At 37.5% G+C, this 27,087-nt stretch overlaps 2 long non-coding RNA genes across 2 annotated transcripts; one reads left to right on the top strand and one right to left on the bottom strand.

The window, feature by feature from the left end:
- Positions 1-1,864: 1,864 nt before the first annotated feature.
- Positions 1,865-25,243, bottom strand: LOC129136669 (uncharacterized). The gene is made up of 6 exons (XR_008538541.2): positions 25,120-25,243; positions 15,893-16,119; positions 15,162-15,242; positions 12,542-12,756; positions 8,066-8,271; positions 1,865-2,543 (listed from the first exon to the last, which is right to left on the bottom strand). It is a non-coding gene; the product is annotated as an uncharacterized LOC129136669 (long non-coding RNA).
- Positions 3,425-16,578, top strand: LOC134807496 (uncharacterized). The gene is made up of 3 exons (XR_010148107.1): positions 3,425-3,489; positions 4,808-5,142; positions 16,428-16,578. It is a non-coding gene; the product is annotated as an uncharacterized LOC134807496 (long non-coding RNA).
- Positions 25,244-27,087: the final 1,844 nt, after the last annotated feature.

Here is a 27,087-nt window from a genome sequence, read left to right as displayed (position 1 = left end):
TGCCTTTCCTTAGATTTAGAATCAGTCAATGGGAGGCACTAGGCATCCAAAGCACACTGGAAAAGAGAAAATTAAGGCCAGGGATGCAGTCCTTCGACTTTTTTCCTGTCACATTACTTCAGGTTGGCTTTGTCACGTGACCAAAACAGCTCTCACTGAGCAGCCTTAAATCTCTTTATCCTGGTAATGGTTCCTTCCTCTTTTCCCTTAGGCTCAGGAGGGTAATTAATAGCTCCTCCTTGATGTTAGCCCCAGGGCACTGCAACTTCACTTTCTGGTTTCCTTTCACCCTGTCCATATTTGAACAGAATAGTCTTTTTGTAAAACTTTCCTTTGTTACTCTCAGTTAAGTATACCATTTATATTCTGATGAGACCCCTCATTGAAATATTTACGTAACATCACAACTAAAGAAAAATCAAAAATTCATTCTGTGTAATGTCTGGCCAGTCCCCCAAACCCAGGTTTAACTGATTTGATTTTTTTTCTATTCTTTCTTCCCTCCTTTCCCATTGAGATGAATGGACATTTGATATTACCAAGAATATGCATAATGACTTGGAAGTTACCATTTGAACAATTGACATTCTTGAGGTAAGAAAACCATTTCACATCAAAATTTACTATTACTGAAGAATAGACTTTATATTCATAAGTCTGTAAAAGTCCTCAGAGATCATCTAATATTACCCAGCAGTGCCAAAGACTGGCTTATAATGGATACCACCTAGACAGCTATCTAGAAATATATATCTTCATTTCCCAAGCTCACGAATATCGCCTGCATCAGAATCTCTCAGGGCAGCATCAGAATTTTATTTTATTTTATTTTATTTTATTTTTTAATGTCTAGGTTTCCTGACCTATGATTCTCATTTAAGGGGTGGGAAATCTAAAGAGTACAGAGGTTCTGTAACTTTCCAAAGCTCAAATAACAAGACAGAGACACATGAGAATGAGATCCACTTTTCCTGACTTCCTGTTGTTGAGGGAAAGGAAAATTAAGAAATGGGGAAAATCTATGGACATGTTAGAGAGACAGTTAATGACCTCATTTGGTAAAGTATATCCCTGAACATAAATTAAGAAAAACAGTTTGTGTTTCCCAATCTCCAAAATGTTAAATTCGTCAAATTATCTCCCGTACCTTACAAAGATGTTAAGGCTCTTGTCATTTTGGGCCGGGCGCAGTGGTTCACGCCTGTAATCACAGCACTTTGGGAGGCGAGGCTCTTGACCCAAGGTCAAGAGTTTGAGACCAGCCTGGCCAACACGGTGAAACCTCGTCTCTACTAAAAATTTAAAAAAAAAAAAAAAAAAAAATTATGTGGGCGTGGTGGTGCGCTCCTATAGTCCCAGTTACTCGGGGAGGCTGAGGCAGGAGAATCACTTGAACCCGGGAGGCGGAGGTTGCAGTGAACCGAGATCATGCCACTGCACTCCAGCCTGGGCGACAGAGGGAGACTCCATCCCCCCCCGCCCCAAAAAAATCGAACTCTTGTCATTTTGGTATGGACCTTTTCGTTCAGTTGTTTCCTACAATGATGTGAAAATCAGCAGTTCCCCAATTTTATTTACATACTAGGATTCCAATTCCACAGGAAGGACTGTGTGTTCTGATAAATGATGGAAATAGTCATTTCATAAATCAGATGATAACCTCAAGCTATGGCTTTGAAGTATCACTGATGTTTTCCAACTCATTTCCTAAGGAAAGAAAGCCCGCCAAAGCACTCCAAGAAGATAAACAATATTTGGCCAGTGGAAATCCGGAGTCTAAAGACAATTAACTGATCAAATATTTTCTATCAGAAAATCATACAAAATCACGTAGTTTATAAAAGAGTTTCTCCCACTACAGTCCTTTTAACAATAAGGTATTAATTTATTTTCTCTTCGCCAGTAAAGTAAGAATACACCAGAAAAAGAGAAGCAACCTGTTAACTTCAGCAGGGATGAACTTCAACTCCTGGTAACTTAAAGCAGATATTTTTTGGCTTCCTCCGCTATCTAAAACCAGAGCAACAAGAAGATTCTCCAACAGCAAAATCTTATTTACAGTTAACTAGTTTATCTTATCCTCTGCTAGCTTTCTCTCTATCAATTTAGGTTATCTGAGCACGTAGAAAAGTCAGCCCTCGATTTTCCAAGGGCAAACAGGAAAGTATAGTCACTCTTCTTCTGACCATTGTCCTAGGATCTGTAGTATTTTTAATTAGTATTGTGATTAACCTCATTGTGATCAGCTGGGACTAACGTTTTTATTCATCTCCTGACCCCTCTAGCCTCGGAACTCTTCGAGTTTTTAGTTGCAGACATCTTCAGTATGATTTTCAGGTCCCTAGTAACTTCAAAACTTCTCTATACAGACCTCTGTTTCTGAATTTATAAAATAAATATGATGATGCATTTTATAAGAGCGCTATGACCGGGTATGGTGGCTCACACTTGTAATCCCAGCACTTTGAGAGACCAAGGCAGGAAGATTGCTTGAAGACCAGGAGTTCAAGACCATTCTGGGCAACACAGGGAGACCCCTGTCTCTACAAAGAAAATAAATAAAGACCATTAGTTTCAGTTGCATATTTCTTCAGTTAAATGAAAGTAGGCAAATCAGATGTAGTATTTTGGGTCAGTATTTAGCAATGGGTTATTCATGTTTAGTTGTAACATGGTACTTAAAAATGTATTTTCACCCAATAACAAAACACCATAGAAATTAGAAATAACGTAATTTAGTATGTTAAAACCTTAATTTCTCTCATTTAATTTTCTCATTATTTGTGGGTTTAAAACCCCATACTCCTTTGGAATAATCTCAGTTTATTTTAAAAACTTTGGATGGTGTTATAAGCGATACTCTACCTTAGGCTTGTGATTAAAAAGAGGATATTTGAGTTCTAAAATCTTTAACAGCATATCAATAGAGGTTAACACACTGTGCAAACTATAAAAAAAAAAATCTATGAACATTAGGGCGCAGTATCTCTGTGACTTAATTTGGGAGTTTTGACCAAAAATTGCCTTATTGGCCACTGGAGGTCACCATTGTGCTCTCTAAACTTTGGAAACAGAAAAAACAAGAGGCTGAAAAGCATGGGTGGGTATAGAGGTGGGGAAAATATTTTTCCCTAATGGCGTTATTAATAACATTGAGAAACTTAATGGGCTGTTTTATGTGGCAAATTTCTGTTTTATCCCATTATTGATCTGTGATAAATGCAATAGGAATGCTTTCAACATTTTAAGATTCCCTTTAAATTCTTATAATTTGTCTGATTTCAAATGACAGAAATGAAATTTAAATTGTTTTAGAACTCTGAGTTTTAAGTGTTTTCTCTTTTTGCATTATAACTGAATCCTAACTTTCATTCTTAGAATGTTTTACAAAAATAAAATTGATCACGAATCATCTCATTTCTCCAGCGTCTTAGGTTGGATTTCCTAGGAACAGAACCTGTGACAGGAATTCAGGTGGAGCTGTTTTAGGTAAGGAGCGCCTTCAAGAGAAGAAAGAGAAGAGAATAGGACAGGGCAGGGAAGGAGCTAAGCAGGAATGTGGTCTCAGCTGAAGAGGAGGTTCAGCCTCAATCCATGGGGAGCAGAGCTCTGGAGCATAAATTGCACCTCATGGTGGGTCCTGCCTTGAGGCAAATGCTCCACCATTTTCTCCCTGTCAGCCTGTCATTAGCTGTGGGTTGTAGAAGGCTGGGGTGGGATGGACATAACCCCTCAGGCTTGAAGAAGGAAATTCTCCAGAGATGGGGTAGGTGTGAGCTGTGAACAGCTGTCATCTCAGCAACTGAGCGGGGGTGCCATAGCAGGTGCAGTGGATCTGGGTGTGGCAACACCACCAACATCCACAAAGAGGAGCAAAACCTTCAGTTATTAACCTCTGAGTTAATCAAAATTAACCACTTGATCAATTTAAGAGAGTATCTGTGACAAAGCCATTTTTCTTCTCTTTAATTATTTATTAATCAAATTAAAAGGAGAACTCACTTTTTCCAAATAGGAGAAAGCTAGATTTGATGGCTGGTTATATCTGTAGTGCAAAATAAATACATAAATAAAAATAAATAAAAACTAGTAACTGGACTTTTATAGGCCTCATTTTTTTTGAATATATAAGTAAAATTACAGCAATTTTTAAAGGTATAAGAATTAGAAATTTGTTTTTAATATAAAAGATATTAATATGTCAAGATTTATTAATATTATAAGTTCTATAATTGGCACAGTACTACTTCCCATTTTATTTGTAGGGTAGAATTTCAAAACTACTGAGGCAGGAATAACTGGCAAAGAGGGAGCATTTCTACTCTGCAAGATGCAATCTTGGTCCTTTGCATTTGGAGTCATTTTTTACCCTCCCAACACTGTCTGCTAGGCAGACAATGTGATTTCTCTTTCTTCTGGGAAGGAACTAGGCCCAGCAATTTCGAGTGACACCTAAAATTGTGCAGCTACTAGGTAAGAGCCAGGATTTGAACACAAAGCTGAAATATTTCCACTAGCATCGGGTGTTGAATTGCTCTATTTCAATCTTCTGATCAGTAAACTGTCTACCTAATTTGGACAAACAACTTACAATGAGAGCATTTTTCCAGCCAATTCATCTTGGTAATAAGAGAGTTTGCTCTGTCCTTTAGCTTATAGATAATTGTCCCATAGAAAGTGCCAAAAGAATATAATGGCAAAGGTTCTTTTATATTTCTGGTTTATAATTATATATCATTGTCCTCAATCCTACTACTGCTAAAGAAATTCAATTCCTCCAATGTTGTCTTTTTCAAAAACTATACAGGCTGGGTGCTGTGGCCCAGGCCTGGAATCCCAGCACTTCAGAAGGCCAAGGCAGGAGAATCGCTTGAGCCCAGGAGTTCAAGAGCAGCCTGGGCAACATGTTGAAACATCATCTCTATACAAATATACGCACAAAAATTAGCTGGACATGGTGGTGTGCACCTGTAGTCCTAACTACTCAGGAAGCTGTGGTGGAAGAATCACTTGAGCCCAGGAGGTCGAGGCTGCAATAAGCTGTGATTGCACCACTGCACTCCAGCATGGATGACAGAGCAAGACACCCTGTCTCAAAAAAAAGACTGTACAACAGAGCTCTGAAAAAGATCACACTTTCAGGTACTTGAAGAAGAGAAAAAAGTTGTTTCTATTCCTCTTGTATTCCTCCTTCCTGAATATTGTTTCCTTAGTCCTTTTTACATAGCTTTCCCCAGTTAGTTGATAATCTCTTCACCTTTTCTCTGTGTTCTCAACATCAAGGGTTAAAAACAGGTCCATGTTTCTCTTAGTGCATGTGCCCATCATGATTAAAAAGGAAGGCTTACTTCATAGATGCAAGAGCCTGAAAAGAATTATGTTTTATATTTAATCATTTCATATTGCTGCCATTTACTTTATGGCTCATTAGGAATACCAGGTCTATTATTTTCCATATATTTTTTTTTGCCAGTGTTTCGCCTATTGCTTTTCTGCTGTGTATGCGTTTTTCAATTACTATATATTATTTCTTGCATTCCTCATGCTTTTTATATTACTCTTCCCAGGACTCTACTGAAACAGACTGAGGGAGGAGGTTGGGTGATGATGGGGGTAGCAGAGAGGGTTTGGCTGTTTCTTCATATGTCCTATGGGAGGTATCTGGCCTTAATTGTTGGTGAATATTTCACTGATGTCTCATTTAAATGTGGGATTCATAATACCTCTTTCATCCTCAGCCTTGGGTGCTGGCAATTAATTCCAGGGCAACAGGAAACATCACACTCAAAGTTTTGTCATAAACATATGATTTGATTTAACTTCCTTTTTTTCAGTTGGGGAAACTAAAGCTCAGAAAGTTTAAGTGACATGTCTAAAGTCACACAAATGGTGGAGGTAGAATTGATGTTGAAGCTTAGGCTTGTCTGGCTCCAGGCACCGCACATGTTCAATAACAATGACTCTACAGAGGCATAAGAATTCCTGGGATAGCATCTTAGGAAACTTTCCTATGTGTTCTAATAGAACGTGTTAGGTGAAACATCAGCGTATAAAATATACAAAGACATCCAGGTCTACCCCTATATTTGGGGGGACAAAGCCACGAGATCAGATGGGTGCTCCTAACCCTGCATGTCCTGCCCCTATGTTTTCTCCACATCTGGCTCTGTCCCACACCTTGAGGAATCTCCTGCTTTCTCTTGGGCCTGAGGTTGCCTCAGCAGAATGAATCTGGGGAAGAAGACTCTGCAAACCCCAGCAGCAAGCAGAGGGCCACTTTGGCAGGGAATATCAGAGTCTTGAGTACCTGGCCAGAGATCTAGAAAAATAGGGATTGTGGTTTACAGATAGTCCTGTACCCTTGCCACACAGACTTCTCATAGTAAGAGAGGGCTGCAGCTGGCAGAGGAGCAGTTCGGGCCAGAACAGAGGCCCCAGTGCCTGGGACTAAGGAAAGTACTGAATATGGCTCTGTAGGGTGTCCGCTTCTATAAACTGGCACATGTTTATTCTTATCAAGCCACCCAAAGTACAACTGTTAAACCTGGGCTGGGGCTGATTTACTATTATGCACCTATCTGTCTGTGGGAAACTTTCTTCTCTTTGCTGATGCCAAATATGTAGCCACTTCAGTGGGCTGTCATGCTAATGAGAGTAAGGAGTCAGTTAAAAAAAAGGAAAAAGCATCCAGAGCATTCTTTTTAGCTGCTGGCTATTAAATATATTTCTTTAATTAAATATTTACTGAGCCACTTTGTGCCAGACATTGGAGTTATGTAGGAAATAAAAATAAAGATGATATTAATGCAATAATAGAAAAAGACAACCTACTATGTACTAGACATTGAGCACAGTTGCAGGATATTGAGGTTACCTCTTTAACCAAACAGACATGGTTCCTGCCCTTATGGAAACTTATAGATTTTAGGCACATAATAGACATTAAGTTAATGACTTGCACATATCAATAATAGCAGTTATAGTAAATAATATTGAGAACTTTTGAGGTGTGTGAGAGTGTATTTTTATTTGCTGAAATGTGTTCCTCTGAGGTTCTGATGTTAAAGTACTAACCTCCAGCATCTCAGAATATGATTACATTTGGAGATAGGATATTTAAAGAGAAAACTAAATTAAAATGAGGCCGTTAGGGTGGTCCCTGGTCCAATATGATTGATGTTCTTTTTAAAAGAGTTTAGGACACAGTCATGTACAGAGAAAAGACAATGTGAAGATATGAGGAGAAGACAGTCATAGAAGCCAGGGTAAGAGGGCTCCTTTCTTCGCCTCAAGATACCAACCCTGCTGACACCTTGATCTAGTGTCAGAGGCGTTTGGACCACAGCAATTCCATCTTGAATAGGTGCTGGGCAAAATAAGGCTGAGACCTACTGGACTGCCTCCCCAGATGGTTAGACATTCTAAGTCACAGGATGAGATAGGAGGTCGGCACAAGATACAGGTCATAAAGACCTTGCTGATAAAACAGTTTGCAGTAAAGAAGCTGGCTAAAACCTGCTGAAACAAAGATGGTGACAAGACCGACCTCTGGTTGTCCTCAATGCTATGACAGCACTCAATGCTATGTCCCAGCACTAGGACAGTTTACAAATGCCATGTCAACATCAGGAAGTTACCCTATATGGTCTAAAAAGAGGAGGCATAAATAATCCACCCCTTGTTTAGCATATAATCAAGAAATAACCATAAAAATGGGCCACCAGCAGCCCTCGGGGCTGCTCTGCCTAAGGAATAGCCATTCTTTTATTCCTTTACTTTCTTAATAAAGTTTCTTTCACTTTACAGACTCTCCCTGAATTCTTTCTTGAGTGAGATCCAAGAACCCTCTTTAAGGGTCTGGATTGGGACCCTTTCAGGTAACATTAGGACTTCCATCATTTAGAACTGTGAGAAAATAACTTTAGTTGTTTAAACCATTCAGTCTATGGTATTTTGTTACAGTAAGTTCAGGAAACTAATATAGTTTGTAACAGGGAATCCATATCTAGTGAAGGGTGACTAGAATAAAACATTTTTGAGACCCAAAGGAAAAATAAATCTTTACCTGGACATTCAGGAGACTTGACGGGGTGGGACAGGTGTAATTCCTGGCAGAAGGTGGCAGAACGCATGGGCAAAGCTCCTGAAACAGAAGAAGTCTGAATCATGGATGAACTGGGAAGAAAATCAAAGTTGAGCCACAGTGATAAAGGGGCTGAATGGCCTTTGAGCAGTCATTTTGGTTGGTGCAGGCTGAAGCGAGTGTGTTTCCTAGTATTTTTCAAAAAAAAAAAAAGAAAAGAAAAAGGAAAGAAAACGAAAACAAGAAAGAGTGTGAAAATTTGATTTACTTGATAGACACTCCTAGATAGTTGGAAACTTTTGATTGATGATACACATGATTTTACTTATAAATAATTGAGGCGCTCTAATATTTTAACAAGAAAATTTAACGGCAGATTCAGAATCTAGGAAGCCAGGTCTTGTTTTTATAGTGTATATTTATCGACACCTAGCGGCGGGATTCTGAGTTGTTCTAAAATACTCTTGAAAAATACTTTGTTCACAGTACAGATTTCAAGTGATTCTCAAAATGAATTTATTCATTTATTCTACAGCTAGTTACTGAACCAATTTATGTAGCCAGCACTGTTTTTTTTTTGTGTGTAATTCAACTAAACTGACCTCTATTCCCTGCTTTAACATAATGATAATACAAATTCAATCATGGCAGTAGCTTCCATTTATTAAGCACTTACGGAATACTCACCACTCGGCTAGGCAGTTTTTTAACGTTATCTCATTTGACTTTGACAACTAAGCTCAAAGCTCTTATCCTCTTCTCAGATGAGGAAACTGAGGCTCAGAGAGGTAAGATAACTTGCCAAACTCAGACAGCCAGTTAATTGAAGAACTGCTGTTAGGTCCTAAATGCCTGACTGTAAAGTTCATGTTCATTCCACTCTACCACACTGCATTGTAAACAATTTTTTCATAAATTCACTTAACATATATTAACTTGTTTAGTTGATATATTTATTTAAGATGTGTGTGTGTGTGTATGTGTGTGTGTATGTGAAAGAGAGAGTGACAAAGGCTTATTATATGCCAGGGACAAATATAGATTCATGCATTCAGTCACAAAATATTTATTGAACACCTCCTATTTACCATGCATATGTTGAGTGCTGGTAATATAATAGTTGGCATAAAAGACCCACTCCTTGCTGTCAGTGTGATTAGAGCCAAACAGGGTAGAGGGACATTAATCATATTAATATTAATGTATGCAAATTTCAAGCTAAGATATACTTTTGTAGAAATGACAGTTCAAGTTTGCATATTATAAGGATTTGAGTGCTCTTTAAGATTCAAAAAGCGTTTCTTCTAAGATGTGCTACTTCACCTGAGGTCTGAAGGATGAATACAAACTAAACGTGTGTGTTTAGAGGAGGGAGTGCCAGAGGCAAGCAAGTAGGTGAGAGGAGTGTTGCAGATGGCTGGGCAGCACATGCAAATGGCCTGTGGTAGCAGGGAAAAATGCACAGTGAAAGAGGAAGAGGGAAAAGCAGTAGTGTGGAGTTAAATGTGACTGGAGAAGTAGGTAGATAATGGGGAAAATTACTATGCAGCCTTGACCATTGTGCAATGTGAATAGTTTCACCAATGTCATGGCTCCAGAACTCTTCATCTGCATCTAGATACTGTAAAGGAAACTCTTCCCACAGTGATGGGGGAAAGGAAAGTTAATATACACCCAGTTCAATTTCTGTAACAATCTTAAAGCAAACTGGACACTGAAAAAGTTACCCACACATTTCTACTCTTACATCCCCCTTGAAGTAGAGATCAGGAACAAACCAGTCTTCCTGAATGGTAAAAATAAGTGGAAATCCAGAAGCAGTATTTCTGGTGTCAATATAAGAATATGATGGAATAAATCAACTGTTATAAACAAATTCTGGTTAAACATGTGAACACTTCCTCCTTGACACCTTGTTCCACAGCGCTCACAGAGAGTGAATGAAAGTAGTGCATGAATTCAGCACCTGCAACTGAAATATACAGGTTCTCACATTGGGCCTGACTAGGCAAATAACTCGACCCACGGAGAACAAAGAAAAGCAGGGGGTTGGTGACAGTCCACCCAGGAGCAGTGCTGAACCTAAGGAATTCCCACCCCCAGCCAAGGAGGGACCATTAGGAGTACAAAATGCAAAGGAGGAAGTGTTCACAAGTTTAGCCAGAATTTGTTTATAACAGTTGATTTATTCCATCATTAACAATCCTTGTCTCTCTGGTTCCAAAGATTAGAGATTTGTGCACAACTAACCCCTAGGGTTTGTTGCAACAAACAGATTCCAGATCAGGTAGACTCTGATAATAATGTCTGTTGGATGTGGAGACATGGGTCTAGCATTTAGAATCAATTGATAGCTTCTGCCAATTTGGGCCAAAAACCCTGACCCAGATTTATCGTAAAGCACTCTTCCTGAACAAGTTACCAAAACCAGGAGGTGGTGTGCACAGAACAGCACAGTTTCTTTCCCATATTCTCAGAAATATGTACCATCCCTTTGGAATCCCTGATTTTTCTCACCTCCTCCCTGAGAATAATTTCACTATTTTGAATACGGTATTTTCAGGAAGGCCCATAGGCTGGGCCAGCTATGGCTGCCTTTCATTGCCATTTGGTTATCTAATTAAGCATTGGTGTATGCACATATATGAACTATTATGTCATAATTCAAAAAGTATCCATATTACTTTTCTGCAATGGTAAATTCTTGGGCCAGGAATGTTAACCTGTGAAGAGGACAGTATGTGTGACTTTCAGAACAATTCCACATGGTGACAGCTTCTGGCATGCTCATGTTCCTCCTGTGGACTAAAAATTGGCATCTGAAAGACATGGTAGAACTAACAAGGGATATGACGGGGCTTCAGGGAGGTGGTGGAGAAGCAGGAACACACTCCAATTGCACTTAACATTTTCCTTCTTTAAACCACACGTCCCAGGGTTTTTACTATGATAACTGAGAAGTCAATGAAACCTCCAATAGGAGTCACAAAATCCAGAGAAAATGTTTAGTTCCCTATAATTAATAGGTTCAAGCACATTGGTGATCATAGGCACTTTTTCTGACGCAGTGATTTTTCCTTATTGGGACACTATATGCCTAGCGTGTTTTTTCACAGAGGTTTGGCAGGATTGGAAATCACCAAGGGATAATTTCAAGTCTTCAATGCCAAGACAACTGGCATCTGAAGGTGTTATTACTTGTGTCCTTTCAGAGTTCTGCCAAGAATAATTACACCACTAAACCAACTAACCCTACAAAGTAATATATATTTCTCAGTAATCTTTTCTGTTAATTAATGAAAACTGACAGTAGTCAAAGAAATAATTGAGCATCCTTTTGAGATTGAAAGAACTCACTGGATATGTATGTATGTTATCAGTTGTTTGCTTTCACTTTTGCCCTCAACTGGCATACATATTTGATAGTACCCACTTCTCAAGATAAGCCTTGATAGTAGTCTCAAAGATACTGTGCAAGGCCGCTTGACCTCAGGGTGCAGTTTTCTGGTCTATGTTAGTGAAATCCTTTAGTGTAGAAAAGCCTTAATACATCTGTATTTTGTTATCTTTCTTATGAGCCACCATAATGGCAGATGCCTGAAGACTACTGCATGGAGAAACTGGGCAATTAATTAGTATCCAATTATTATTTTAAATTTTTTATTATACTTTAAGTTCTGGGGTACATATGCAGAAGGTGCAGGTTTGTTACATAGGTATGCACGTGCCGTGGTGGTTTGCTGCACCCATCAACTTGTCATCTACATTAGGTATTTCTCCTAATGCTATCCCTCCCCTAGCAATTATTAGGATCTTATAAGTCCTCGATTATAAGCGATGCAATCTTTTAGAGTGCTAGCTTGAAACTGGCAAACAAATATTCTTCTGCATTCTACTGGCCAGAGCAAATCACAAGGCAAACTCAGATTCAAAGGAATGAGGAAATAGCCTCTTGATGGGATGAGGTTCAAAGTTCCACTGCAAAACACATGAAACAGAGAGGCAGGAAAAACAGGAATAATGCCTGCAATCAATCAATTAATCTGCCCAGTAAAATAGCACAAGGTGCCAAGGGAGCATATAGAACATGCATATATTCCAGCCTAGAAAGTCAGCTCTTTCCCAGAGGCTGCAATTTCTGGGCTTAATCTTGAATGATGGTTGTCACTGAAAAGGTAAGGATGAGAGTCAGAGGTAGGGAAGGCACTTAAAGGCATGGGTAACCTAAGCAGGCATAAAGTCAGGACACAGTACCTCTTTGAAAAGTGCGGTATTTGTGTGGGCAAGTGAAAAATGAGAGAGGCAAAAACCAAGTTCTTAAAACACAGTCAGCCTTGTATGCATTTTGGAAATTCTCTATGCTTGCTTTCTTTTCAAATTATTTTGTGACCTTGTTATCTGTCTAAAAACTTAAGTTTTTCTGTTCTCCTTGATGTGCAGAGGCAGAGGAAAACATACCCAGGAATAATGTAATTTTTGACTTTCGCTGTGCATAGAAATATCTTCTTTGACAGAGTTGTCCTCAGTGTTGTGTTTTGAAGGGCTAATGAATATTTCTTCTCCTGAGATAGTCCAGAAGGGAGCCATTTAGAATGCCTGATGTGTGGATAGATGGCCGTCAATCAATATGTCTACAAAGCAATTCTCTGAATGCCAGAGGATAGTGAAGAAAACTAGAAGGAATTTGAAATGAGAAAGTATGACTTTTAGGCCATTAAGGTTTTCTTTCAAATACCTGGTATGATGAAAGGGAAATAGAAAAAAACTCCAACAGCTGTTAATACATGGAACTAAAAGACGAGTGCGTAATATAGAAATTGATAAAACCGTTAGTCTAGATGAGCTTTCATAAAGCATTTGATTCTCATCATTTTCTATTGACTCTTTATGGTATAACGTATTCCACAATTTAAAATTATCTTAGTTTTCATAATTTCAAAAAATATCAAATTTTATTATATGTTATGAAATACTGGCCCCAAGCCAAATTATTTTGTCATTTGTTTGGAATGAGATCCATGAGTTCCTGAAGACATATGTCCAGAACTAAAATATTTTCATAACTATAAGATAATATTGTTCTTTTTAAAGTTTTGTTTTTCAGGGTTTTAGCATTTCATATACATAATTTCCTTTTCCCAACTGCCCTCACCTATTTCCCTGGCATACTACTGGTATTTACCTGAGACTTAACTCAAGTTTATTTTTGCCTATATAAAGCTTATTCTGTCTTTGCAACCCTGCTCCACCCCAACTCACAGAATTGAACACTCTCTTTTTATGTGCAAGCACTGAAGTTGGCACCAGTCTCTGGGATCTACTCTAATATCTGTTATCACAACACATTGCACATTGTATTAATGTTTTCTTCATCATTAGACTGTAATTTATTTAAGAGTTAAGTCTGTGTTTTCTTACTCTTTGTGTCCTTTCTTCCTGTGGTGATGACATAGCAACTGCCCAATACATACTCATGGAAGTTAACTTATGAATAAATAAGTGAGTGGCTTTCAACTGCAGATGCAACTTTGAATGAGACGGCATCTGTTTCCACACCAAAAAAATTTTAAAATAAAACATAATATTCAGATTTCTTTCAATAATTAATTATTTATAAAGTCCTTTTGCATACTCCATCATTCAACTGATACGTACAACAATAATATCAGCCCCATTTTAAAAGTAAGAGTGTTCGTGTTCATAGTAAGTCATGCAACTACATGAAAACTCAAGTATTCAGCTAAAGACACACAACCTATATTGCACACTGTTGAGAGAAATAGCAACTAAATGGGATGGCAATTCTGTGATTAACCTCTGTAACAAAAAGATTGGGTCATTTCTTTTCTTCTATTCATTTTTCTTGTGTACAAATAAGAGAGGTGTACAAGGTGACCCCCAAGTTCCCTTCAACTCTAGCATATGAAATCTGCTCACTCACATACTCATTAAACGCTCTGTCTCTGGCCACCACATCCACTGACCACGAGATGGCGATGCAGCTTAACTCAGCACCCAGGTCTGTAACCCCAGCATCTAATGAAAGCCGTGCCCAAGGCAATTTCCCATATTCAGCAAATTTTAAAACATAGACATTCTGTCATATTTGAGAACTCACCACCTCCTTTTTCAAATATGACTACTGGCATGGAGAAAATGTTTCAAGATGCCAGCCATCCCTAAGATCAAGCAAGAGGGACATCAACTTGAGGCCAGTGCTAGTGAACAGACTAAGAAAGCTCATTTACATGACGGAAGACAAAGTATAATATCCACACCAGGGCAACTTTACCAGGTAGAAAAATTGGAGACTATGCGTCTTCATCAGACTCTAAATTTCGATACTTTCAACACCAGATTTGTTCTCTGTTGAATCCCTGTAAATATTTAGCATGAACAAATGCACTAAGCACCAACTAGGAGTACCTCAATATGATGGGGTCTAGGGAAGAGGTAGTCAGTCTTCTGTAAAAGTTCACAATCAGACTCATATGTGTAACATATGTTTAATGAACACATATTGTGTGACAAGCTCATGGGTTAGGTCTCAGATAAATAGCATTAATAGTAGCTAGTATTATTTGTTCTTTATTGATTGCTAATTGCCACGGCATAGGCATAGCACTCTAAATTTCAACTCATTAAATATTTATGAAAACATTACATATTAAGGGCTAGTAGCCCTATTTTACAGATAATGAAAAGTAGGCTCAAAGAGGTTAAGGCAATTTGCTACGATTACTACCATTTACTAAGATTACTGCCATTACTAAGATTACTGAGTCCTGGTTTTACAATAATGGAAAAGCAAGAACACTGAGGATAGAGGAAAGGCATACGCCAGCAAACATAACACATAATATTCCTGACAATAACTAGAAGTGCAGTCAAGGACACTTTCAGAGCACAATGCTTCTTCCTTGCCTTGGTCCCTGAAATTCACTTCCACTTGTTCAGAAAAAGAAAAAAGTTGGATTTCTGATTTGTTTTACAATATCCATTGCCTACCAATTCTCTCATGGCAGTATGGTCTTCAGCTGGCCCACTTGGGGATCCTTAATCCTGAACATTTTATTACCTCTTTTGCAATCAGTGCTGCTACTGGGCTTGTACTCTTGGAAACATTTCACAGGCAAGACTCCTCCAACCCATACAGAGGCTAGAAAGAAGGCAAAGAGACACGTTCTCAGAATGATATAACAAGAATCCCTCATCAAGGCTTGGTTTGTATCTCTGTTAAAATGTAGTTGAGACATGGAATCAACCTAAATGCCCATCAATGATAGACTGGATAAAGAAAATGTGGCACATATATACCATAGAATACTATGCAGCCATAAAGAAGAATGAGATAATGTCTTTTGCAGGGATGTTAATGGAGCCGGAGACCATTATCTTTAGCAAACTAACACAAGAACAGAAAACCAAATATTGTATGTTCTCATTTATAAGTGGTAGCTAAGTTATGAGAACACATGGGTGCACAGCTAGAAATAGCACACACTGGGACCTTTCAGAGAGTGGAGTGTGGGAGAAGAGAGAGAATCATGAAAAATAACAAATGGGTAATAGGCGTAATACCTGGGTAATGAAATAATCTGTACAACAAACCCTCATGACACAAGTTTATCTATGTAACAAACCTGTACATGTACCCCTAAACTTAAAATAAGTAAAAACAAACAGAAAAAAAATAGTTATTTTTAAAAGTTTATATCACTTCTACCAAGGAGCATAATTAATTCTGGCCATCATTAGAATATATTTGCTGTATGATTAACTGAAACATAAAATAATTTTATGATATACCAAGGCTCTGAAATAAATGCTGATTTTTTCTTGACTCGGAGTGTGGGTTCCAAGGTATTTTTGTCCCATGTCAGCTGTTCTAGGGTGTCACATTCTCATTTCAGTTCTCTTTTGTTTTAGCTGTTATTTATATACTTGCTTGAAGTATCATATTTATTGATTTTTTTCCAACAGTTTGGTTCTCACTACATAAATCTGGCTATATTACCAGTACAGTAACTCTAGCCCTGTGGAGACAATGTGGCATAGAAGTTGAAATCCTTAACTCTGGAGACAGACTGACTAGCTTCTAATCCCACTCCTGCCACTTATTTCATGAGCAATCTTGGGAAATGTGCTTAACCTCTCTATGCCTTAATGTTGTCATCCATAAAATGATAATGATTCATTTTTGACATACAACAGAGTTAGAAAGCATCTACTATATTCCACACAATGCTCAAGTAAAAATCACTAAATAGAACAGACCCCAAATCCCTGCTTTCGTGGGAGATGACAAGGGTAATGCACATCAATGGAATTTGTGTCCTTATAGGCTCAAGGAGCTCTCTTGTTCCTTCCACCATCTGAGAACACAGTGAGAAGTCCCCAGGCTTCAACCTGAAAAAGGGCCCTCATCAGAACCTGATCATCAGAACTTGGCACCCCAATCTTTGTCTTCTGATCTACATTGTGACCTAAGTCAGGTAAATACATCTGGCATACTTCTTTGACATTTTTATACAATCTCTATGCACTGTGGTTTTAGATGTGCAATAATTTGTACAATGGTTTATTCCCAAGAACAGATTTTTTGTGTGTGTATACTTCCTTGCTTTAATAAATATATGATATAAATTTAAATAAATTTCTATTTTGTATATTTTTGTTTTGTTTTTTGTTTTTTTGTTTTGTTTTGTTTTTGAGATGGAGTCTTGCTCTGTTGCCCAGACTGGAGTGTAGTGGCATGATCTCGGCTCACTGCAACCTCCGACTCCCAGGTTCAAGTGATTCTCCTGCCTCAGCCTCCCAAATAGCTGGGATTACAGGCACGCACCACCATGTCCAGCTAATTTTTGTATTTTACTAGAGACAGGGCTTCACCATGTTGGCCAGGCTGGTCTTGAACTCCTGACCTCAAGCTATCCACCTACCCCAGCCTCCCAAAGTGCTGGGATTACAGGAGTGAGCCACCACACCCAGCGTATTTTGTATATTTGTAAAGTACAAAGTAAAATGAACATTTTATGGAGTTTGTATTTTGCATACCCAATGTGAGAATTAAGTTTTAAATAAATAAACCTATAATATTTTATCTGAACAAAAAAAAACAGAACTGTGATAAATTTATATTGCTTATAAGCTACCAAATTTATGGCATTTTGTTATAATAGGTTAAAGAGACTAAGACAAATAAGGTGTTCGACATCTTTTATTTGGTATTTGGTATTTATTTGGTATTTATACATCTTCTTTGATGAGGTATCTGTTAAGGTCTTTAGCCATGTTTAAATTAGTTGTTAGTTTCTTATTGTTGATTTTTAAGAGTTCGTCATGTATTTTGGGTAACAGTCCTTTCTCAGAAGTGTCTTTTGCAAATATTTGTCCTATTCTGTGGCTTATTTTCTCATTCTTTTGACATTAACTTTTGCAGTACACGACGTTTGTTCCATCACCGTTTGCTGAAAGAACAATCCTTGCTCCATGATATTGCTTTTGCTCCTTTGTTGTATTGGGCTGTTTTTGCATTACTACAAAGGAATACCTGCGACTGGGTAATTTATAAAGAAAAGAGATTTAACTGGCTCATGATTCTGCAGGTTTTATAGGAAGCATGCTGCTGGCATCTGCTTAGCTTCTAAGGAGGGCCTCAGGAAGCTTACAATCATGGCAGAAGGCGAAGGGGTAGCAGGCACGTAACATGCTAAAAGCAGGAGCAAGTGAGAGAGAGGGAGGTGCCACTCACTTTTAAACAGCCAGATTTCACAAGAACTCACTCATTATTTTGAGGACAGCACCAAGAGGATGGTGTTAAATCATTCAGGAGAAATCTCCCGCCATGATCCATTGACCTCTCACCAGGCCCCAACTCCAGCATTGGGGATTACATTTCAACATGAGGTTTGGGAAGAGACAAATATCTAAGCTATATTATCTGTCAAAGACCAGTTATCTATATTTATATGAGTCTATTTCTGGGCTCTCACTTCTTATCCATTGATATATTTGTCTATTCTTTCACCGATACCATCCTGTCTTGATTACTGTTGCTTTACTCTTTGAGCATTTAAATATTATATGCTTGTTATAGTATTTATAAATGTTTGTAATTTATTATTTTCATTTCCTTCTTCACTCTAAGAGTTACTGATAAATATGTTTTTAAAACTATATACATACACATTTTAGAGGCTTTCACTTGTTAACTTCTTATATGTTATTTGCTTCTGCAATTTTTTGAGATTTTCTGTGTAGCTTATTTAATGGTCAGTTTTTGTGGACACTTCACAAGAAAAATGATGCATCTTAAAAAATTATTCTATTAGAAGCCTACTTTTTAAAATTATGATTGATAGTCCTTTATAAATTCCTTTTTTTGTTATTGCTTTCCAATTCTACTTCCTTACTGGCAATGTGTATTGGGTATCCATCTTTCTTGAATATTTCTCAGAGGTAAATGTTGATAAATAATCCAATTGCATACTCTCTTGCCCTGGATAGTAGTTGATTTAGGGATATAAATATAGCCCAGTGCTGGACAATGACATGTGAGAGGAAGTCAGTTGAGGTCATTTTTAAAAGATTTCCTTTCTTTTATAAAGCAGCTCAGAAATAATCATTTTTGGTCCACTGAATAGGATCTTGTCTGCATGTGACCCCTGATATGTAGCAACCATCTTGTGACAATGAGGAAAAAAATAGTGGCAGAGCAGTATGAAAGAACAGAGCCTGGTTCCTAATTCTATTCTTCAACCACTGCATTAATCCTCGAGCCTCCTTGTCACAGGACATTTGGCAAATCAAGTATCCATTCCCCTTTTTACTTAAGATACTTATTTTCAGGTGAATTTCTGGCACTTGCAGTCGGAACATCCTCTCTGGTAAAAATTTTGTAACCAAAGTGAGATTCTATACATAACATATTCTAAGATATGAAATTGGCAGATGGGATCATCTGAAGGAGTGAGGTGAGGACTAGACTATTCAAGTTTCAAGGCTGGTGCCTTGCTTTGCTCTTGCAAAGCCTTTGGTCACTATGATGCTTATTGTGAGTTGGGTTATAGACCATGTATTATTTTAGGGGGAAAATAGCTATTTCTTGCAGCTTTCAGTTTTGTCCTAACAGTGGAATTGCTAACAAATAAAAACATCGCACACCTACTTAACTTTAAATATTGACTACTTTTATAAATAATAACTTTTTGAAGTATGAATATGTCCAAATTATTACATGCAATATACTTTATATTACAAAAAAAAGTTTTCTGAATTTCAAATTTAACTAGGCATATTGTATTTTTTTCTGGCAACCCTAACTAGAAGAAAGATATCAACCTAAGATGAAGGAAGCATTCCTGGATGCAAAAAACGAAGGAAACAAAGAAGGGTCCTTTTGCCCATGACTTATAGTCTAAAATCAACTAAGAGCCTCATAACATGAAACATTCAAGGACTGAAAACAAAGCCAAACAAATTTTGTGTTACAAACTAAAAATATAGGACTAATAAATCCAATTAAACAGCCTGCACCCAACAAAGGGTAGCATTTATTATATACAACTGGTAGGAGAGATTTGTTAAAAGACTTGTGCATATATCTCCAAGGCTAGTTTTAAAAACAATTACTTCAAAATAAAGAATATTAAACTGAGAGACAGAGGTTGGGCAGAGCACAGAGACTGGTGTCTGGGAAACAAAAATTCTCAAAGATTATAAATATGGAGCTTTGCTTGTTGGACTCGAAGTCCACTGTAGAAGAGCCTGCCAATTATCTCTCGGTATTTCTTTCTTTATTCCTGCTAGTAATAAAAGCTCTTAATTTTAAGTGCAGCCTTGTGACTGAAATTCTCCCCTTCAGTGGAATGTGCTTGTAAGTTATTGTGCCAACTTCCACATCACCCTCTCTCTTCAGATGCAAGGACCGAAGATAACTGTTGATAGTAGCTGCCTCCAACCCCTGACAGCTCATCTCTGCTTGTGAGAGTGACTAATATACTGTTGTCTTGTAAAATCTACTGCATTTTAAAATTAATTTTGATAGAGCAACTAGCTAACACAGAGATTAATGCATGGATATTTATTATTTTATAATAAATATGAGGCAATTGAATTGCAGTCAGGCAGTGAATAACAAACAAATAGATATTGCAGCCTGGAGATCCAGTGACTTTTGTTGTTCTGTGACAAACCGTTTGGTAAAAGTGTTGCCTGTGAAAGCTTGAGGCAGACTTTTGCGTAGAAAGCACATAGCCAACTCTAGGAGAACAATTGAAGTAAAAGAGAAGTGACTTGTCCACATTCGCATGGTTTAACTAGAATTTAAGTCTTCTGGTTGACTGTTCATTAAATTATAATACAAAAGTAAGCTCCATTCAACCCCACCATGGAAAAATCTATAATGGATATCCTTCCAGTGACTGTTCAGTTCCACTTCTATTAAAGTAAAATGTATTCCTATATGGTGTAGAAATATTATATTATGGCCTATTAGATGAATATTTTCTACTTTCATTAACATAGTAAATATAAAGATATACTGGGTGCAGGAATGTGGACAAAGATTTCTTCCTTGCCCGTGCCATAATCAGGCGCCTCTGAACTCTCTTCTCAACTAGGTCCCGACTTTTGGGCTTCTGTGTTTCTGCATTGTCCAATATTAGAAACAATCTTGATAAGTCAGTTTCACCAGAACCTTCCACCCTCAGTATCTGATCACACTGCATATCTGAGCAGGTTCCTCATTCCCAACCATTCCTCATGTAGTGTCTGATCACCTTGGCCTGCCATCAGCAGGCATTCTGCTACATTGGTTTAACCAGAATCGCCTCTTACCCCTGATGCCTCCTCTTGGTGTGTTTCCATTCACTGACCTTCCTACTGCAACCTGGCTCACAGGCTATAAATTCCCAGTTTTCCTTATTGTATATGGAGTTGAGCCCAACCTTTCTCCTCTATCGCAAAACCCATCTCAGTGGTCCCTATGGTTAATGCAATGGTCTTGAGTAAAGTCTGCCCTACTATTCAACAAGTGTTATAAATATTTTTTCTTTAATAATTAATAGATAAAATGAGACTTAACAACTTACCTCTCATTCTTGACGTTCCTATTATTTATCAACTAATAATGATGTAAAATAGAGCTGGAAGAAGAGCACTGTATATGACTTTGTTCCCTGAACCCTCCACCAAGCCCTCTCCCTCTTGCCCCTGCCATCAGCCAACACACATGGCTGTTTAATCACAGTGATGTTTCACACAGTAAACCTCCACTTGCTCTTACAATCTTTCTCAACCCATCTCCTATACAGTGTTTCTTCCTAATAGAGTTTTCCAGTTCCTAATATGACAGGAGATGGAATCTATTAGGCTTATGATGGGTCCAGGGATATTTACATTTAATAGGGATGCTTTTATGACACAAATGACTATAAAGGTTAAATTTCCCAGCATATGAGAAGGCATACATGACACCACAATTCTATAGGCTCCATAAAGCTGGCAAAGGGCTTCTAACTCTTCCTACTTACAAGGACAGTTCTATGTTTGATTTCCCATGCGTGTCATCTATTTGAATTCCAAGAGTCTGCGATTTCAAAGGAGTTAACTAAGACCAGTAAGCCCTCTCATTTTCGCAACCAGCAGCAGTAACTTCAGTTTGAGCTGGTAAAGAATGAGATTTGAGAGCAAATATTCAAGAATAACTACCATTTAGGATTTTGTAATTGTTCTTAGCAAACTTTAGAAGTGGCAACCATGTGATGTGCTACAAGTTGTAACTAACTCCCATACTTATTCCCAGCAGAACTGGAAAACTCATCTTAGAAAAATGAAGAGCTATTATCATTCTTACCTTGGCATTTTGGCATTCACCTTGGAATATTTTTCCCACTCTCTTATTATTCCAGTTTTTCACTGTGGCTATGGGCTGTTAATGCCATTATTTTGTTATTTCAAAGGAAAAAAATGTTATATTACTTTTCAGGGAATATTCAGCAACCCAAGTCTACAATTAGTGTTTCTAAGCACTTGCCATTTTCTATTTCTCCTCTTCATTTTAAGCTGGAAGAATCCAAAGCAGTATTTCAAAATCACTTTTTGTTTGTGTTAAGAGTTTTGGAGAGCATCTTTGTCAAAATTATTTAAATAACTAATCAGAAAACTATTTTCTTTCTCTAAATAAGTCAAAATATTCATCCTCTTGCAATCAAATTTATGCTAGGAAATATGTGAAAATCAGAAAAGGATAGAATTATGTAAAGTTTGAAGAAATCTTTTAAAGAGCTGTTGAATAATTTTACATTCTGAATGGATTTAGGTGATGGATAGAATATTTTAAACACAGTTCTGGATGTCTTTAATTCTAAGACTTTAGTCTTAGAAGCAGGGAAGAAAAAGAAACATTACATTTGATTCAGTTTAGTTTGTGATTTTGATTAATTCAAGAATTATAAATTCATATCTGTATTTTATGCCATCTAATATAAAAGGAAATTTTGAGATATGCACATGGATTGCAACCTTCTGAAACTGATGACTCAGGCCTTTAGAGTAGCCAGGTATCTAGGCAAAGGACACCAGGAGCCTCCAGCCTCTAACCAGGTTTTCCAATATTGGATGCTACCAGGACTTTTATGGGAAAAACAGCAGTTACCCCTGATTATGTGATACTGGAGGCATAGGCTCTGCGGAGGCAATGCATTTGGGTTTTACTTATGCAACCGGTGCTTTTATTGGGAATGCTATCTGTGTATACGATATGCTTTCAAAATTTATCTCTAACTAATAAAGCAAAGGCTAGCTTTGGTATAATTTAGAGAGGACCAAAACAGGATTTATTATAACTAGGTCCATAACTATTTTGCTATATTCAGTTATTAGTCATATCACTACTCATTATTAATGAGCAAACTGAAAAAGTTGGATTATTCCTATGGTCTGAGAATGGTTTAGTGAAAACAGCAGACAGCATTGATTTCAGACAGATACAGGTTACAATTTCTGCTCTGCCACCTTTTCTACGTGCTACTTCTGTCTCTATTTTTTGATAAATAAGTTGGAAGTAGGAACATCAACCGTCTAGAATCGTGAGAATTAAATGAGTTAATAGAAGTAAAGCTCTGAGCACACAGAGAAGTAGTGACAACTTTAAGTACTGCAGGTTTAGGTTTAGTACTGTGCGTGTCTCTACAAGTGCCTTCTGTTTACCCCATTCTACCACAGCCATCACACATCCAAATCTTACATTCCAATAGGACCTTTCTTGATCCTATCCAGGGAAAGGTGAAACTTATGGATTCATGAGCTGTGGAAAAGGAGAAATTAAAAACAAAATCAAACATTGTAAAAACTGTTAAAGAAAAAATTGTGGGAAGGTACAGGATAAGATCTGTGTTTGGGGGACTCATCTCTCATTCTCCTTCTCAGCTGTGTTTATGGCAGTAACTCCTTTCATTTCTTCATCCATTCAGTTTGCATTGATTAAGCTATGTGCCAGGATCCTGTCCTTGTTCCTTGACCTACCTCCTTCCCAAGTCAGCAGAGACTAAAAATTTGTTTTATGAGTTAAAGTATTGAATATTTTGCTGCTGGTTGTTATATAATTTTGATTTTCTCATTTCTAAACACCAAAGCAGCTTTTCTTGTTTACCTCCAGACTATTACATGACATATAGTTTGCATTTTGGATATTTTCTTTACACTCTCAATCCCCTATTTAGAATATTTCCCAAGACTGTTTTCTGGTTACTTGCAATTTTGAACTTGAAAAGAACATTTATTCAAGTTTCTGTGATTTTTCTCCACAGGTAAAATCTTATCCCTATTTATGTTTGGTTTGAAATGTGCTGAAACATAATGGGAAGCCAAAAGTTCCCAAAATTGGGAGAAATTTTCATTTGAAAACAGTGATGATCCACGCGACCTTCCCATCAGTCATTAACCCTATGCTATTTATAAAATAATATGCAGAAGGCAGTAGGAGGGAGGATACATAGATTCTGGCCCCAAATTCCTTAGTGGTGAGATGTGAAAGGAGTTAACAAATCTGGAACTCAGTTTCTACACCTTGAAGATTGGGGAAGAAAAATACCTTCTTTCTCATGAGAGGATGATAAAAAATAAGATTAGATCTATGATAGAACCTTGGTAATTACAAAGTGCTTTACAATAAACATCAGCAATTACTATATCCTGCTTGAACTAGGCCAGACCATTAAAGCTGGTCTAGTTTGGACCATTGAGAGAATGATGATTTGGAATAGATTTTGTTTACTATAGAATCAGCAAACAAACAATGCATAGAATAAATACATGGTCAAGGATGCTGGCAAGTAAGCCTGGCTCTTAAGTCCCTCTATTTATCCTCACAGGACGGTGCCCTGAGCTTCAAAGTCAGATTCAGCAGCTCCCATAGCATGGGAATCTACCAGGACAGAGGACCCCAGAAACATAAGATTTCTGCCTTTTATGCCTTTTTCCATGGAGGGATGGGCATGGAGAGGTCATGCACATTAACACTCAATGGTCTAACAACTTTCCATGAAAGGAAATTTTTGCTGTGCCACTCATGCCTCCATTCACAAACCATTTCTTTCCATTTGTTATTGGGCCTTCTCGAAGTTTCAGTCATCTGGCCAGCTTTATCTGATCACTGTGACACCTGGGGCTCTTCAGAAAAAAAGAAAGATTCTCTCTTTGACCTCGGTCTCATAGAGGTTACTGCTGTAATCATTGGAGAAGACAAGGCATGCCAGCAACCACCGAGGAAACATTAGACATGATAGAAACAAGAAGACGCAAACCCAAGCCTGACTCTGGGATAAATTGGGTTATCAGACTTGTTGTTTTCCCTTAGATTCCTCTAACTCTTCAGTCATGCCCCATTCTGAGAGGCCTCTCCTTGCACTAGTTTTCTACTCTGCCCTATATTAAGTATACCACAGTGCCTTAGGTACCACGTATTTACTCACTTAGGTACCATGTACATGCTCACACACATAACATTCACTTCCTGCATGGCAGGCACCTACCCATCCTCCTATTTCTCCATGGATGTTATCTATTTAGTCTTTCTCATTTCATAGGCATCTCAGTCTTCAAGATCAGTTTTCCATAGTACAGAACCCCCTCAGTCTTTATGAAATGCAAGGCAATGGAATTTAACAGAAAGACTGCTGACTTCACAATTACATAGAACTGAGGATGCATCCTGACTTTGTCACTTACCCACTGGGAGATGTTGGGAAAATAATTTAATCTATTTAAGCTATTGTTTTCTCGCTAGTAAATCAGGCACTGTGAAAATAGCTGAGTGAGCTGAGTGGTTGGTGTGAGCACTACATGCAATTTTTAGATGACATGCATATAGAAGGTTGTCAAGAAATTTGCATGTTCTTATTTGCCCCACACTGCAACGGCAACAGTTCCAGAAACAGAACAGTGGGGGATATTTCCCATCTTAGAAACTTTATTTGGCTAAGGGCTGCCTGCACTTTCAGCTGTTCCTTGCCTTGTCAACTTCAATTCTCTGTAAACCGTCATCCACACTCTAAAAAATTGAGATGGAGGATAAAATATTCACATGCCGTATTTTCTAGAGATTGTTCTTTGGAAGCAGTCTAATTGATATTTATTTCTTATAAACTATATCTCAAATATATGAACACTTTGCCTCTGATTAAAAAGTGTTACTTTTTGCTTAATTGTGATATAGTGTTATATGTAGCAGTTTCACGTTATGTTAGATTCTTTCATTTATATTATAAGATCTTGTTAGATATGTTTCTGAGTGTATGTGCATAGGAATATATTATGGTAATGAAAAAAATTTAGAGTGAAATTACTTTGTTTAAAACATTTACATTTTATATTCTTATGTTGGTCTCCTTGTAGGTCTTTTGCCTGCATTGAGCATGACTTACAGGTGCAAATACTTTATTTGTAGAAATCTGACATTTTTCCTGTGCCTCAAATGTGTATTTGTGTTCTTTAGGACAGTACAAATGAGAAGCACCTTAGATGCATATTCAGGTTCTCTTCTGGACCACTGCAAGTTAAAATTATATACCATTTACCAGGAATATCTTTCAACTTCGGCCTCTAAAGAATAATGTTTCTACTTCTGGGAAATAGTATTCTTAAGGAACCCATGGGATCTGGCAGTCAAATGGCTCTCCAAAAACAAGTCAGGATGACCTAATTTCCCCAGGTTTATTACTGTGCCATACACTCTTCTAGGTTATTGCTAATTAAATGATTTACCACTAAATAAGGGATTCATTTAAAATATTTTAAACAGTTAATTGAAAAACATAGCTCAGGTTTCGAATATAATTTAGCCCTAAAACCGTCTGTAACTCTATTATGTGATAATACAAAGATTTGATAAGAGCTAAATGAGACACAGGAGAGTGGTGCACTGGAAAATACTCAGAAATGGGATGAAAATGGTACATGTGGAATGAAGAGATGATGTATATATGTAAAATAACCCTAGTAAAGATATAAGAAAAATAAAATGTTTGGAGAAACTATGGACAAGGGAAAACAATCACAACAACAAAAGCATGCTAGATAACTCTAGCAGTATTATAGCCCCTACTTTCAGATAAATTTATTGATATCAACATGAAAAAAATCATCAATGTTTGAGTCACTGTTAAAAAAAATAAACGATTTTTTTCTATTTATATTAGTGCCACCAAACCATGATGAAATTTCATTCCAATTCTGCTAAATATCAATATCTTTGAGAAAAGTTCAACCTTTTGTGACTTTCAGCAACTAAACCTCAGAAATCTCACAAGAATCTACCAAAGTTTCCAACTCCAGTGTTTATTGAAACTTTTGTAATATGGATGGATACTGCAGAAATAGGCACCGAGTTATAGTTAGTGATAGAAATATTCTACAATATGGAAAGACTGTCTTATGTTTTTTGATCCATGAATTCCCTGAAGACCTGAAAAATCTGCGATAATTGACAGAGAAAATACTTG

The sequence above is a fragment of the Pan troglodytes genome, chromosome 10, assembly GCF_028858775.2.
Source record: "Pan troglodytes isolate AG18354 chromosome 10, NHGRI_mPanTro3-v2.0_pri, whole genome shotgun sequence".
Classification (NCBI taxonomy): Eukaryota; Metazoa; Chordata; class Mammalia; order Primates; family Hominidae; genus Pan; species Pan troglodytes.
Note: the sequence above shows the minus strand (reverse complement) of the source record. Positions and strands in the feature narration are given on the sequence as shown.